This window comes from Myotis yumanensis, unplaced genomic scaffold (genome assembly GCF_028538775.1).
Source record: "Myotis yumanensis isolate MYYU_CA2020_CCGP unplaced genomic scaffold, mMyoYum1.0.hap1 SCAF_2, whole genome shotgun sequence".
Lineage (NCBI taxonomy): Eukaryota > Metazoa > Chordata > Mammalia > Chiroptera > Vespertilionidae > Myotis > Myotis yumanensis.
In genome coordinates, this window is record NW_027223753.1 from 208417851 (window position 1) to 208429981 (window position 12131).

The 12131-nt window shown below is 50.9% G+C and overlaps 1 protein-coding gene and 1 pseudogene across 2 annotated transcripts in view; both read right to left on the reverse strand.

The window, feature by feature from the left end:
• ADARB1 (adenosine deaminase RNA specific B1) overlaps nucleotides 1–12038 on the reverse strand; it is a 102971-nt gene extending 90933 nt beyond the window's left edge. For both annotated transcript variants that reach the window (XM_070407064.1, XM_070407065.1), the window contains exon 1: nucleotides 11944–12038. The gene's annotated coding sequence lies outside the window, so the exon portion shown is untranslated. The remainder of the gene's footprint in view (nucleotides 1–11943) is intronic.
• Nucleotides 245–1527, reverse strand: LOC139002313 (uracil-DNA glycosylase pseudogene; annotated as a pseudogene).
• Nucleotides 12039–12131: the final 93 nt, after the last annotated feature.

Genomic DNA, 12131 nt, shown 5'->3' on the forward strand with positions numbered 1-12131 from the left:
AGACTGGAACACCAGGATGTGCAAAGGGGGCCTTTCTATATAAAAACACCCAACACCTTAGAACCTAAAGTTTAACCTACAGGTAAAAACCAGTAGAGTAGCAGCTGACTTATATACCAAAAAGGTGCTATCGCCCCATCTGTAACCATAAAGGAAACAGAGGGGAGGAGAGTCTAGAGAATTTGACCTCCTCTTCCTTCCAAAAACTTTGACGCATATTCTAGGCCAGAGCCAAGTTGCAAAGACAGACATGTGGTCACAGGGTACAGTCTCTGCTGGACAAAGCTGCCACTCCTGGGCAGCCTGGCTCATGGCCACTTCACCAACACTTCCTCCCTGGTAGGCATAGTGCTTAAGAATCACTAGGGAAATTATGTTTTCAATTCAACTTCGTCACTGACAAATACTTCAATAGCAGCTGCTAGTAACCGCCCGGAGGACCCCACTCTCACCCCAGTTCAAGGTCACAGATCCTTCTAGTTGATGGGCTCCTTGCCAGACTTTTTCGGAAGCTCGTTGGTTTTAGAGAAAAGTATGCATCCAAAGAACCCTCCTACACCGACAATGGGGAGGGATGGGTGGTCTGCAGCACGTGGTGGCGCTTCCTATCAATGGCACTGCCCTTCTTCTGGGCATAAGAGCCCCAGAGCAAGAAGACGAGGTCACTTGAGTTCTGATTTAGCCAGGACGCAACCGCATCAGTAAATTGCTCCCAACCTTCCGCCTTATGAGAATTGGCCTGATGTGCCCGGACAGTGAGGACAATGTTGATAGAACACCATGCTTGGCCCACTCAGATACATCTCCCTGGCCCGGATGAACAAAACCATCGGTGTCTGTAGACAGCTCTTTAATCTTTGAACACTAAAGCAGAGCCCATGAGCTTGATTTGGTACATGATACGGATCCTGTCCCAGAATGACAACCTTCTCTTGTGTTGCATTTTGCATCCATGTGGAGACATGGTATAGGGGTGGATAAACAGTGTAATGCCTTCTCTCTTAGGCAACAAATCCCATTAGCTTTACAAAATACCGTTTTCTGAACTCTCCACCAAGGTGCTTCTTCCAACTCTCACCGACACTCACTGGCAGGCTGTGAGCCGTGAGTCTACCCAGGGCCGAGGTCTTGTTCTTCTGGACGTGGACCAACTGCTCGGGGCTCAGTGGCGATGAGGGTGGTGTACCTGGCTCCTCCTGCTCCACCCAGGCCTTCTTGACAGGGCTGACCTGCAAGTGGTCCCCGCAGAGACCGGTCAAGGGCCACGGCTGACCTCTCCCAGGTGCCCGAAGGTTCCACCTACAACCCAAAGGCCCATTGCAGAGGATGCCCATGCGTGGGTTTCAGCACCACCTGGAAGGCTGGTGCAAAACCAGACTCTGGGAACCCAGATCTTAGCCCAGACCTGCACTAGCAGGCCGATGCCCCACATTTCCTGTTTGGTACTAATATGGGCTGAGAGAAGTGGTTGGCTGGAGGGAAGCCCTGTCACCAGGTGCCCCGCCCCACCAGGCCTACCTTAGGTAACTTCTTAATGAAATAAAGTTTTAATATGGTAAGAAAGTAAAGATAATCCTCTAAAGTAGCCCACGAAGAACACTGTATTATAATAGGCATGCTGCGAAACCTAATGCCAATGACTGACTCAAAAATAATAAGTCTGACTGTTATTTGGGATAGATTCCTATTCTAAAGAGGAATCAAATTCAAGTCGTAAAAACAAATAAATATGCATTTTATGTGATTAATTTCATTCCTATCTAGCTAGAGTGGATATAAACAGTCACTTCATGGCCCAAGCACGTCTCTCAAAACGACTTCCTGTATTTAGATTTAACGTCGGCAGTTTGTGCTCAGGCCTGAACCAGGTGAAGCGTCTGAGTGAAGTCTGTTTTCCATCATTTTCCCATTGGTAGCCCGTGAATCCCCTCCTCTACTTGGGGACCTCCCCTTGGATGGGTCCCCCTTCCTAAGGCAGAGGCCAGACATGGAATCCCTGTCCTTTCTCAGCCAGGGCCCATGTAAGGCACACACGAGACCTCACCTCGAAAGAGAAATCTGAGAAAGCAGGTGCCCGGCAGAACCCATTCCTGAAAAGGGAGGAAAGGGAGATGACGGAGACCTGGGTGCCTCGAGGTGACAGTAGGCAGGGGACTCGAGTGCAGCACCAGCTCCGTGCATGTGATCCACAGGAAAAGGGCTATTGTGACTGGCTCTCAGCCTCACAGACGTGATGAGACACTTCCTGACATCCTTGGTAAGTTCCTGTCCTTACAGAAATCAACTTGTGTGCACTGTGACTAACCAAGAAAACCCAGAAGGAATCGGATTTACGTGCGCTGCCCGGAAGTGAAGGCACAAAATACAATGCAACGTTCAGACTTATTCTCCAAACACCTGTTTCTAACTCTACAATGTTGGAAGAGGGCCTAATTCAATGTCACCCACCACTGAATTATCGTTAGTTATGATATGCTCTAGATCAGGGGTCCTCAAACTACGGCCCGCGGGCCACATGCAAATACAAATATTGTATTTGTCCCCGTTTTGTTTTTTTACTTCAAAATAAGATATGTGCAGTGTGCATAGGAATTTGTTCATAGTTTTTTTTTAAACTATAGTCCGGCCCTCCAACGGTCTGAGGGACAGTGAACTGGCCCCCTGTTTAAAAAGTTTGAGGACCCCTGCTCTAGATTTACAAGCTGAACACAATCCTTGCTTCATTTAATTCAGGACAACTAACAGTCTAGTTCAGGGGTGGGCAAACTTTTTGACTCGAGGGCCACAATGGGTTCTTAAACTGGACCGGAGGGCCGGAACAAAAGCATGGATGGAGTGTTTGTGTGAACTAATATAAATTCAAAGTAAACATCATTACATAAAAGGGTACGGTCTTTTTTTTTTTTTTTTTTAGTTTTATTCATTTCAAACGGGCCTGATCCGGCCCGCGGGCCGTAGTTTGCCCACGGCTAGTTCCTAAGCCTGAGGAAAACACAGAAGGATCGCCTGGACTCTGGAGCCTCACTATTTCTCAGAGTCAGACCCATCACTCCCCGCCCGCCCCCACATCCTGCCCGCCGGCCCACCTTCCTCCGTCCTGCACCTCACCTCTTCCAGCTGAGCGACCGGGTCCACAGGGAGGGGACAGGATGCTTGGTGCCAAGTGCTGGCCTCGTGGATCTTAAGCAGCCATGAAGTGACGTGGCATCACTGTATTTAGCCCAGGACTGCACACGGGCCCTATTTCTTGAACAACCAATTGCATGGCCCTTAAAACATGTAGAACGTACTGTTTTACTCCTACAGACAGCAGTCTTCTAGAAATGGAAGGAAGCTTGGAAACCACCAACTCAACACTCAGGGAACCTGCGGCAGAGCCGGGAAGCGAGGTGCCCGTGAGGTCAGGGCTGGGATTAAATCCCCAGGTTCCTAAACCCAGTGAAATTCTGATTGCTCTCTACCACACAGCTTATAAAGCCGCCTTCTCTCAAATGTTTAAATCCTTTAAGCCTCCACAGTTGAATCACATATTTTTCATTTTATTTGGTTGCTTTTCTGAAACTTCCCAGAATTTTTTAAATTATTCTCATTTTTATCAAGATGTAGTTATAATTGTTACTTCTGACTGTTATGGACGCTGTTACTACTTAAGACAGTGGTTCTCAACCATGGCTGCACATTAGAATCACCTGGGAATCTTGTTAAAATCCTGATTTCTGGGCCTTATCCTCCAGAAATTCTGTTTCTTTGTTACTAATGATGAAGCCCAGAAATCAGAATTTTAACAAGATTCCCAGGTGATTCTAATGTGCAGCCAAGGTTGAGAACCACTGACTTAAGAGAATGTGTTTCAATTACCCGTCACGTGAAAGTTAAAATGATGGTGGTGGGACAGAGCCATTTTTTCAGGTTAATTTACTGTTTTCAAGAGATTCACTTAATCTATTGCACTGTATAGTTTTAGAACAATTCTGAGTGTTTAGTGAATGTTTCTATTCTATAAAGGAAAGCATGGAACTTTGGAGATAACAGACATATGGGCATAAATATATGCCTGGTGCACCAGCACAATGGGAGGGGGTGCTGAGGCAGAAAAGCACTAGTTTTCAGAGGCCAAGAGCCCCAGTTTGGATTCCACCATTTACTACCAACATAAAAAGTAAGAAAGAGGTATTCATTCATTCATTCAACAAACATTGCTGAGTGTCTGCTATCTGCCAGGCGTTGTTCTGTTCCCTGAGGACAGAGACGGAGCAAGACCCATCTTCTTGGCAGGCTGATGGGAGGATGGAAGGGAGATAGTAGGGACAGCAGGGCACACAGTGGGGTGAAGAGGTGAGCGTACAGAGGCGTGCAGCCCAGGAGACAGCTGAAGGGTTGGCAGGAGAGGAGGCCCCTGGAAGGACTCTGATATGGGGGCAGTTACACGCTTCTGAGCAAAAGGGTGACTGATCTGTCCTCCATTTAAGCCTCTGTTTGGCTGCTGGTCCAGAACAGACAGGAGGAGAGGGGACCTGTGAGGAGGCAACTCAGGAGAGCCCAGCAAGTCTCCTGATCAGTAAGAGCAAATGATGGTGATCCCACGTAAAGTGACCATCTAAGGTCAGCATGAGGAGCAGACTAGAACACACTGGTTCCACCATGCCTGACACAGAGGAAGAGCATAATAAATGTAGCTAACTATTGTCCAGCTCTCCCAGGAAGTTGCTGATCTGAAAAGTAGGGGTAATGAAACCTCCATGTAAGATTTGTGAGGACTCATAGTTAGTACCTGTTGTAGCAAACAGAGGTTTAAACGTTTACATCTGTCTGTGTGTTTACAAATATGTTATGTATCTTATAGACCACATACAGGTATAAATACTCTGCACATCACACACTGGGGAGAACTGATTTTCAGATCCAAACAGAGCCCAGTATAAAATGACAGCGTCCGTAACTGAAGCATCGCCCTCGGACCCGCTGGTCCTCAGCATCAGCACAGCTCGGAGTCCTAAGGGCAGCCCCTCTCACTCCCTCCAGCCCCCTCCTCTCCAGACCCAACCCATCACCGACCCTGCTGACTCGACCACAAGAAACTGCACTTTGCTCTCTGCTCTCCAGCTTCTCCACCTGCTCTCCTCACCCTCCTTATCCTTTTGCTTCAAACTCTTCCTGTGGTGCATGAGAGCCTGAACAGCCAGCCACACGTGTCTCTCAAAGTCACCTTCCACTGCACTCCCCATTAGTGACGACTGGACAAAGGCAACTGGCCCCACCTCAGCTCTTCCAACCAGCAGGGGTCCTGCAAGCTGTCCCTTCCACCTGAAATGCCCTTGTCTCCTCTCCTGACACGAGAGCTCCTTCTGTCCCTCGAAGAGCTCCTTCCGGCCTCAGCATAGCACCCTCTCTGGGAGGCCTTCCCGGAATGCCAGGCCTCCAGTCGGAGCAGCCCTCTGACGCCATCCACCTCAGCCCCGTTTCTTCACTCATCCCACGGACATTAATTTTGAGGTTATATTATCTGCCTTTGTCCTTGCTTAGTCTCCCCCACTGGAATGTTGGCTCAAAGAGGCAGAGAGCTCCTCCTTCCCTGTGTCTCTCCACAGTGACACAGAGAGAAGGCACTCGTGAAATCTGTCCACTGCGGGGCAGAGAGAAGAGAAAGTGTGCCCAGAGCGATGCAAACCCGCTCTCCCACCACCCTCCCACCACCCTGCCACCACTGATGATGGACTGAAGGCAAGGTCAAGGAAGGGCAACCACATTTCATTACATCTGTGGAACCACGGAGAAAATTGTAGTATTTCCAAACTCCCAACCTAAAAAAATCAAATAACCACAAACAATGCAAACCGACATACAAGGAAGGTATTTTATAATTTCAACAGACAACTTGCAGTGAATGCTGCTGCCCCCGGGGTGCTCACTCATCCCTGGCCCATAGCAGCAGCTCCTGTCCTCCCCCGGGGGTGGGGGAGTTGTCCAGGATGCAACACTGGCATTTCCTGCCAGATCCTTAAGACAAATTAAGCACAAGTCTTGCTAGTCCTCTGAGCAGTACCAAATTTGGTGAGTAAAGGTGACAACGTCTAATTAAGTTAACTATACTGTTAAGGACACATGAATTTTTTTAATTTAAAAAAAAATGCCATTTCCACATGTATCTTTCTGTAAGAGTGCCCCAAGGCATGTGGAGCACCATAAACTAATAAGACACTAGATCCCAAGTCCTAGAGCACAATGCCCAGCTTCCTGACTGAGACACATTATTTTCATTTTAGATCCTAAGTGAATCAAGCTGCCCAGGTGTTAGCAAAGTCCTGCCTGGCTCCTGGGGTTGTATGTCCCTGCTCCTCTAGTTGTGCCCTCTCACCTTCTCAAGGACTTTGCTCTTCAATTACCCTCTTTCCCAGCATCCTATATAATAAAAGGCTAATATGCAAATCAACCAAACAGCAGAATGACCGGTTGCTATGACATGCACTGACCACCAGGGGGCAGATGCTCAACACTGGGCCTCTAGTATTACATATTTGTCCTCCTCTATGAGAGTGTTCCTATTAGCCCATAAACATGCTATAAACACTCATTTGAAAATAAAAAAACTCCCAAGTCCCCCCCCCCCCCCCACTCCCCCCAGCTACTGTCCCATTACTCTGTCCCTTCTCAGCCAAACTTGTAGAGTCCTGTCTACTGGATGTTCTTGCTTCCTCACTCCCACTCCCTCTCCCCACCACAAGGCCATCTGCCTCTCATCAAACCCAAGCAATCCCTCACTGAAAGGGCCGGAACTACCCAGCCCTCAGCCCTGGTTCCAGGCCACTACCCTCCAGGTTTCCTCCTCCTTCTACAGACCCCTTTCAGTGGGTATTGCTAGATCCTCTGTCTTGTGGACTCCTGGCCAAAGCCCCTAGGCTCAGTCCTCGTCCTCCTGCTCTCCAGTCTCTACACCCACTGCCCAGTCTGTGGTTTCAAGCACCTGAGATAAGCAAATCACGGCCACATTTACGTATTCTTGAAGTCAACCTGAAATTATCCAAACACCTGCACTTGGTGACTAATCACAGAAGTAACAAGCAAAGTAAACCGTCTTTAGTCCTATTGCTGAGGTACATTTTGGGCACTTTACATGAGCTCAGTTTATCCACCCAGTCACCCTAGGACACAAGCTGCTAGTCTTCCTCCTAATTCACAGGCAAGAAAACCAAAGCCCAGAAAGATTACGCAGCCTGCTCAAAATCACACATCTGGCACAGGGTGGGATGAGGAGCCGCCTGCACGCCCCAGCTCTGGTCTGCGGGGACAGCTGAGGAACGGCCTCCCAAGTGTGAACCTCCTGCGCTCCTCGCTCCTCATCTCCACAGAGACTTCCCCGCCTCACAACTGGCCAGCCAGCTGTGCCGCCAACAACCCTGGGGTCGTTCTGGAATGCTCCTTCTCACAGAGTCTATTGGCCATCCTGATGGGCCCGCCGGCTAAACAGGCCACATTCCTCAGTGCTGAGGGCGTGCCCCACATCCTAACTCCTGGGAAAGTGGAGTGCCTGGAATTGGAGGTGTGTCACAAGGCTCTGCATCGGCACACTCAACTCAGCTGCTCCTCTTGGAGGTATGACAGGACAGCGTAACTGTCAGTGAGTCGGTCAGCAGGTCCCTGCAGGACCGGAAACCTTTCCTTAACACCTGACAGCGAGACCGAGAAAGCATGCAGACTTGCTGACTGGGCCTGGCAGCTGGGACGACACCCCAGGGACAACAGTGCTGCTATCTCAGAAATGCCCAGTGACAGCACAGCGGACAGCACCGCAGGCAGCAAGGCACCACATCAAAGGCTGACTTGGAAGAACTGGGTTCTAAACATGAAGACATGTAGAATTACTTTATTTTACTTCACTCACATTTTCCTCTTTTATGGAAGCACAAGAGTCGTCTGACTTGAAAAGTCTGTACTTGCAGTGAGTAGAGGAAAAGCTAAGTGATAAGAAAGCACGTGCCAGTCTAATTGGCAACACTTTCCTGCTAATAGTACAAACAGTGATGCTGCAACTTGCCGATGGTGGCATCGGATCTGGCCAACTCTGCCCTGGTCACGGATACCCTTGTTGTTCCTCTCCCGCCTGTGGCAGGCCGGGGGGGGGGGCGGGCCAGGAACAGGTGCTCAGGGAGGTCCTGCCTTTGCCACTTATTTGTGGCCTCTCTCTGCCTAGTTTTACCCACAGAAGACAAACAATAATGCCTACTTTTTGGACTTTCATGAGAATTGCATTAATATATGCAAAGTGCTTAAGCTCCTCGCGAATGTTAGCTACGTAACAGCCAGGACGATTCTCTGTAAAGATAAATCAGATCATGTCACTCCCTCATTCAAAACTCTCTAAGCCAACTAGGAAGGAAGGGAGGGAAGGAAGGAGGAAGAGAAGGAGGGAGGAAGGCAGCCCTCCCAAGGCTTCCTATCACACTGAGGTAGGTGAAGATCTAAATTCCTCACCTCAGCCCTCGGTGCCCCAGGGGCAATTCCTGCCAATGACCTCCCTGCTATCACCAGCGCAGTACAATCGGTTGGGCACAAAGCTTTGACTCCAGAGCTCCTGCTGCCTGAATGCAGCTGCCAGGGTAGCACCCAGCTCCCTCCATCCTTTGGGCTCCCTCTCAGATCCCACACACACTGCCCAGCCTGGCACTTAGGACTTTATGTTCTCTCCTTATAATGTGAACCCCATGAGGGCAGGAACTATTCTTGCTGTGCAAGCTCCCACGCCTCCAGGGTCCAGAACAATACCTGGTAAATACTGTGGGGTGACCCGAAAGTGAGACAAAACCAACCTAGAGGCAGGCAGGCACCTCTGAGCTCCTTCTACCCCTTCCCTGCTTATCTTCAGCTTCATCCTATCACAAGGACGGGAAACCTAAAGCCAAAGTGCGTTTTCTTTATACCCTCCTAGAACACCTTGCACAGGTACAGGTGGAGAAGATCAGCCAGCGCCCTCACCAGATCACACAAAGAGGTGATGATACCCATGGTCCGGGCCCAATCGTGAGCTCTGCAGCAAGGCCACGTGAAGACCCGCTGGTCACTGCACGTCCCCTCTCCACACTCCACATGAAAGGAACATGGCCAAGAACAGTCACTCAAGGAACAAGGGAATCATAATGACTCCAACATACAATGTGTAAGTGAAATTCTCACCACGGCCTTTCCTACCTCACATATTATAAACATATTTTTAAAAGGGTGTGTTTTTTTAAAATCACCATTTCTATCACAAATTATAGATTTGGAAATTTGCATTTTAGAAAGTTAACACCAAACAAAACCAAAAAAACAAAACAAAACCATCAAGTTTTCCAATAAAATTGGACCTCTCCAAGCTCTTCTCAGTTTCACACTATGACTGATAAATTTTCTTCAAGTTTTTAATAAGTTGGTAAGTTCACCTATTAAACTCCAAAGTGTACGTTATCACGATCTTCTACCTATTTAAATAATATGCTTTGGTTCTAAGTACTGACAAGGCTTGTCACAACATCCAAGGGAATATAACCCAGCTCTTAATAAGCCTTATAGCTAAGGAATTTTGATGATTAATAAAAAGTGATTGCCAGGCTTTGCTTGCAGCTATGCATAAAATGTTCACTGTGGCGCTGTCTGTTATAGCAAACACTAAAAACGATATTAAAACACATATACGACTGTGTGTACACTATTTTGACTATTGCGGGAAGAATACACAATCATAGCAGGTGGAGGAAGCTGGGCTACTGGGTATGGGGTGGAAGGAGGTTTCCTTGTCTTTTTTGTTTGTACCTCTAGAATGTACTGTGTGCATATTTATATTTTTAAATCTGCAAAAAAATTAATGCTAGACATTGAAAAAATTTATAACTAAAATTATAAATTTTATTTTTAAACTGTGATGCTACAAAAGTGATTAATAAAACAAACTGCCAGCTTTGGAGCTTTTTAAAATCTCTGCCTAGCTTGTCCTTTACTGTGTCCCCTGCTGAAAACAGGGAGGGCCTAGCGCACAGCATAGTACTTGGTAAATATTATGGATAATAATGAACTACGTTTGTTTTACTGACTCACAAATGTCAGCCTAAAGAATTTTCTTCTTCCAAAAATCGAAAAGCAGTTGAACTGCTATTACAACATGTAAATTCACAAAGGAACGAATTAGCCTGTGCGCCCAGAAGTTTTTGCCGATGATGTCATTAGCTAATTCTCTCCTCACTCCCAGGACTGACTTCCTGGGCACATTGCACCTCAAGACTCGCGTCATGCACTTCCCAGAGCTGGACCAGTTTTCTCTTCCCCTCTGCCCGCTGCAGCAAGGCCTCCTCTCTTCCCTTTCAACTATAATTTCAAATTGGTTGAGGATGTCGCTGAAGGCGTTGTCTTCCCGTATCTAACAGGCATTACTCAAAGCCAAGGCATTCCTTTCCAAGCTCGTGCTGAGTCTTTGGCCTGCACCTCGGGGCAGAATGGGGCACCAGCTCAGAGTCTCATCACCTATTTACCACGCCACCCACCGTTGGGGTGCCCCTGAGACAGGACCGAGCCCTCTGGAAGAGCCCTGCACAGAGGGGCAGCTAATTCTCTTCCCAGGGCAGAGCAGCATCGCCGACCCTTTCTCCTTCCCCTGTCCTCTCTGGGAAGCCCTCAGCAGGCAGAGGGGAAAGCATTGCCCGGGAACTGTCCTGAAGACAACCCCGTGTTTGGGGACATGCAGCTCTGGGTGGCATCTTTCAAAGGTATAATACATACGAGTAAATTTAAGAGGGAACGAAAATGTTTACATATTTCTATTTAAATAATTCTATTCCCAAAACTTAACGACAGGTTGATCACCTTAATGGGAGCACTGGGCGTCAAGAAGCAGGTGTGACACCAAGCCACTGTTCCTTATAGGCGCTTTGAGAACGGAACGCTAGCCTTCATCGGTTCGGGTAAGGAGGAAATAAAACGCCTTTATCACACGGAAAACCAACACGGGTTGGCTAAAAATACTCTCTGCGAACCGAGCAAAGTGGTGCGGGAGACGTCTCCCCCGGACAGCCCGGGGCGGGGACACATTTTAGGGTAACCAACGTGTACATCGGGGCTCCATGGACCCCTTCCCTCGGACCCTCCACCGCCGGTGCTTTTCCTACTGCAGATGCGAACGCGTCAGAAGTCACCCCGGGCCCCGGGACGCCCCAGATGCCTCCGGAGCGCTCCCGGCGTCCGGCTCCGCGGGAACTTCCCCACCGGGCGCCCGCGGCGCAGGGCATCCCGCGGACACCGCGCCCTCGGAGCGCGCAGCCTCACCCCCGACTCGGCGGCCCCTCGCCAGGGGCCCGCTCCCCGCACCGCGGCGCAGGGCATCCCGCGGGGACACGGCGGACGCGGGGCCGACCTCTGCGCAGTCTCGTCCTGGGGGCGCATCCTCACCCTGGGGCGCAGTCTGACCCCGGGGCGCAGCCGCATCCCCGGGCGAAGGCGTCCTCCCCGGGACAGAGCCTCGGCGCCGACGCGGCGCTCGCAGGGTGGGGACGGGGCTGTCCCCGCGGCAGGCTCCCCTCCCCGGGAGCAGCTTCACCCCGGGCGCAGCCGCACCCAGGGATGTAGGCCCCCACCCCTCGGGCACCGCCGCCTCCCAGGGCGCAGTCTCCCCTCCATTCCGGGGGCGCAGCCTCGTCCCGAGGCGCAGTCTCCCCTCCACCCCAGGCGCAGCCTCCTCTTTGGCGGCGCAGAGCATCCGCGCAGACCGGCGCCCCGGGAGGAGATCGGGCCGTCCGGGCGCAGCCTCCCTCCGCGGGCATCCCGGCCCGCAGCCCCTCCGACCCCCCGCCGGTGGCACGGAGTCTCGCCGGAGCCCCACACCGGCCCGGCCTCCCCACCTGCCCGGCGGCGCGGACATACACGCGGCTCCCGCGGCGGGTGTCCGCCGGCGGTGTCAGACCCTCGCCGCCCCCGCCTCACCTCAGCCGCCCGCCGCTCCGGTCGGCGCGCCTCGCCTGGGCTCGCAGCGCTCGGCCGCCCTGGGCTGCGGCGCGCGGGCCGTGGCCTGGCGCGGCCCCGAGCGCGCCCCCGTGCGGGCCTGACAGGCCGCTGCCTCCGCCTCCGCCTCCGCCCCCGCCCTCGGCGCCGGCTCCGCCCCCCGGTCCCCG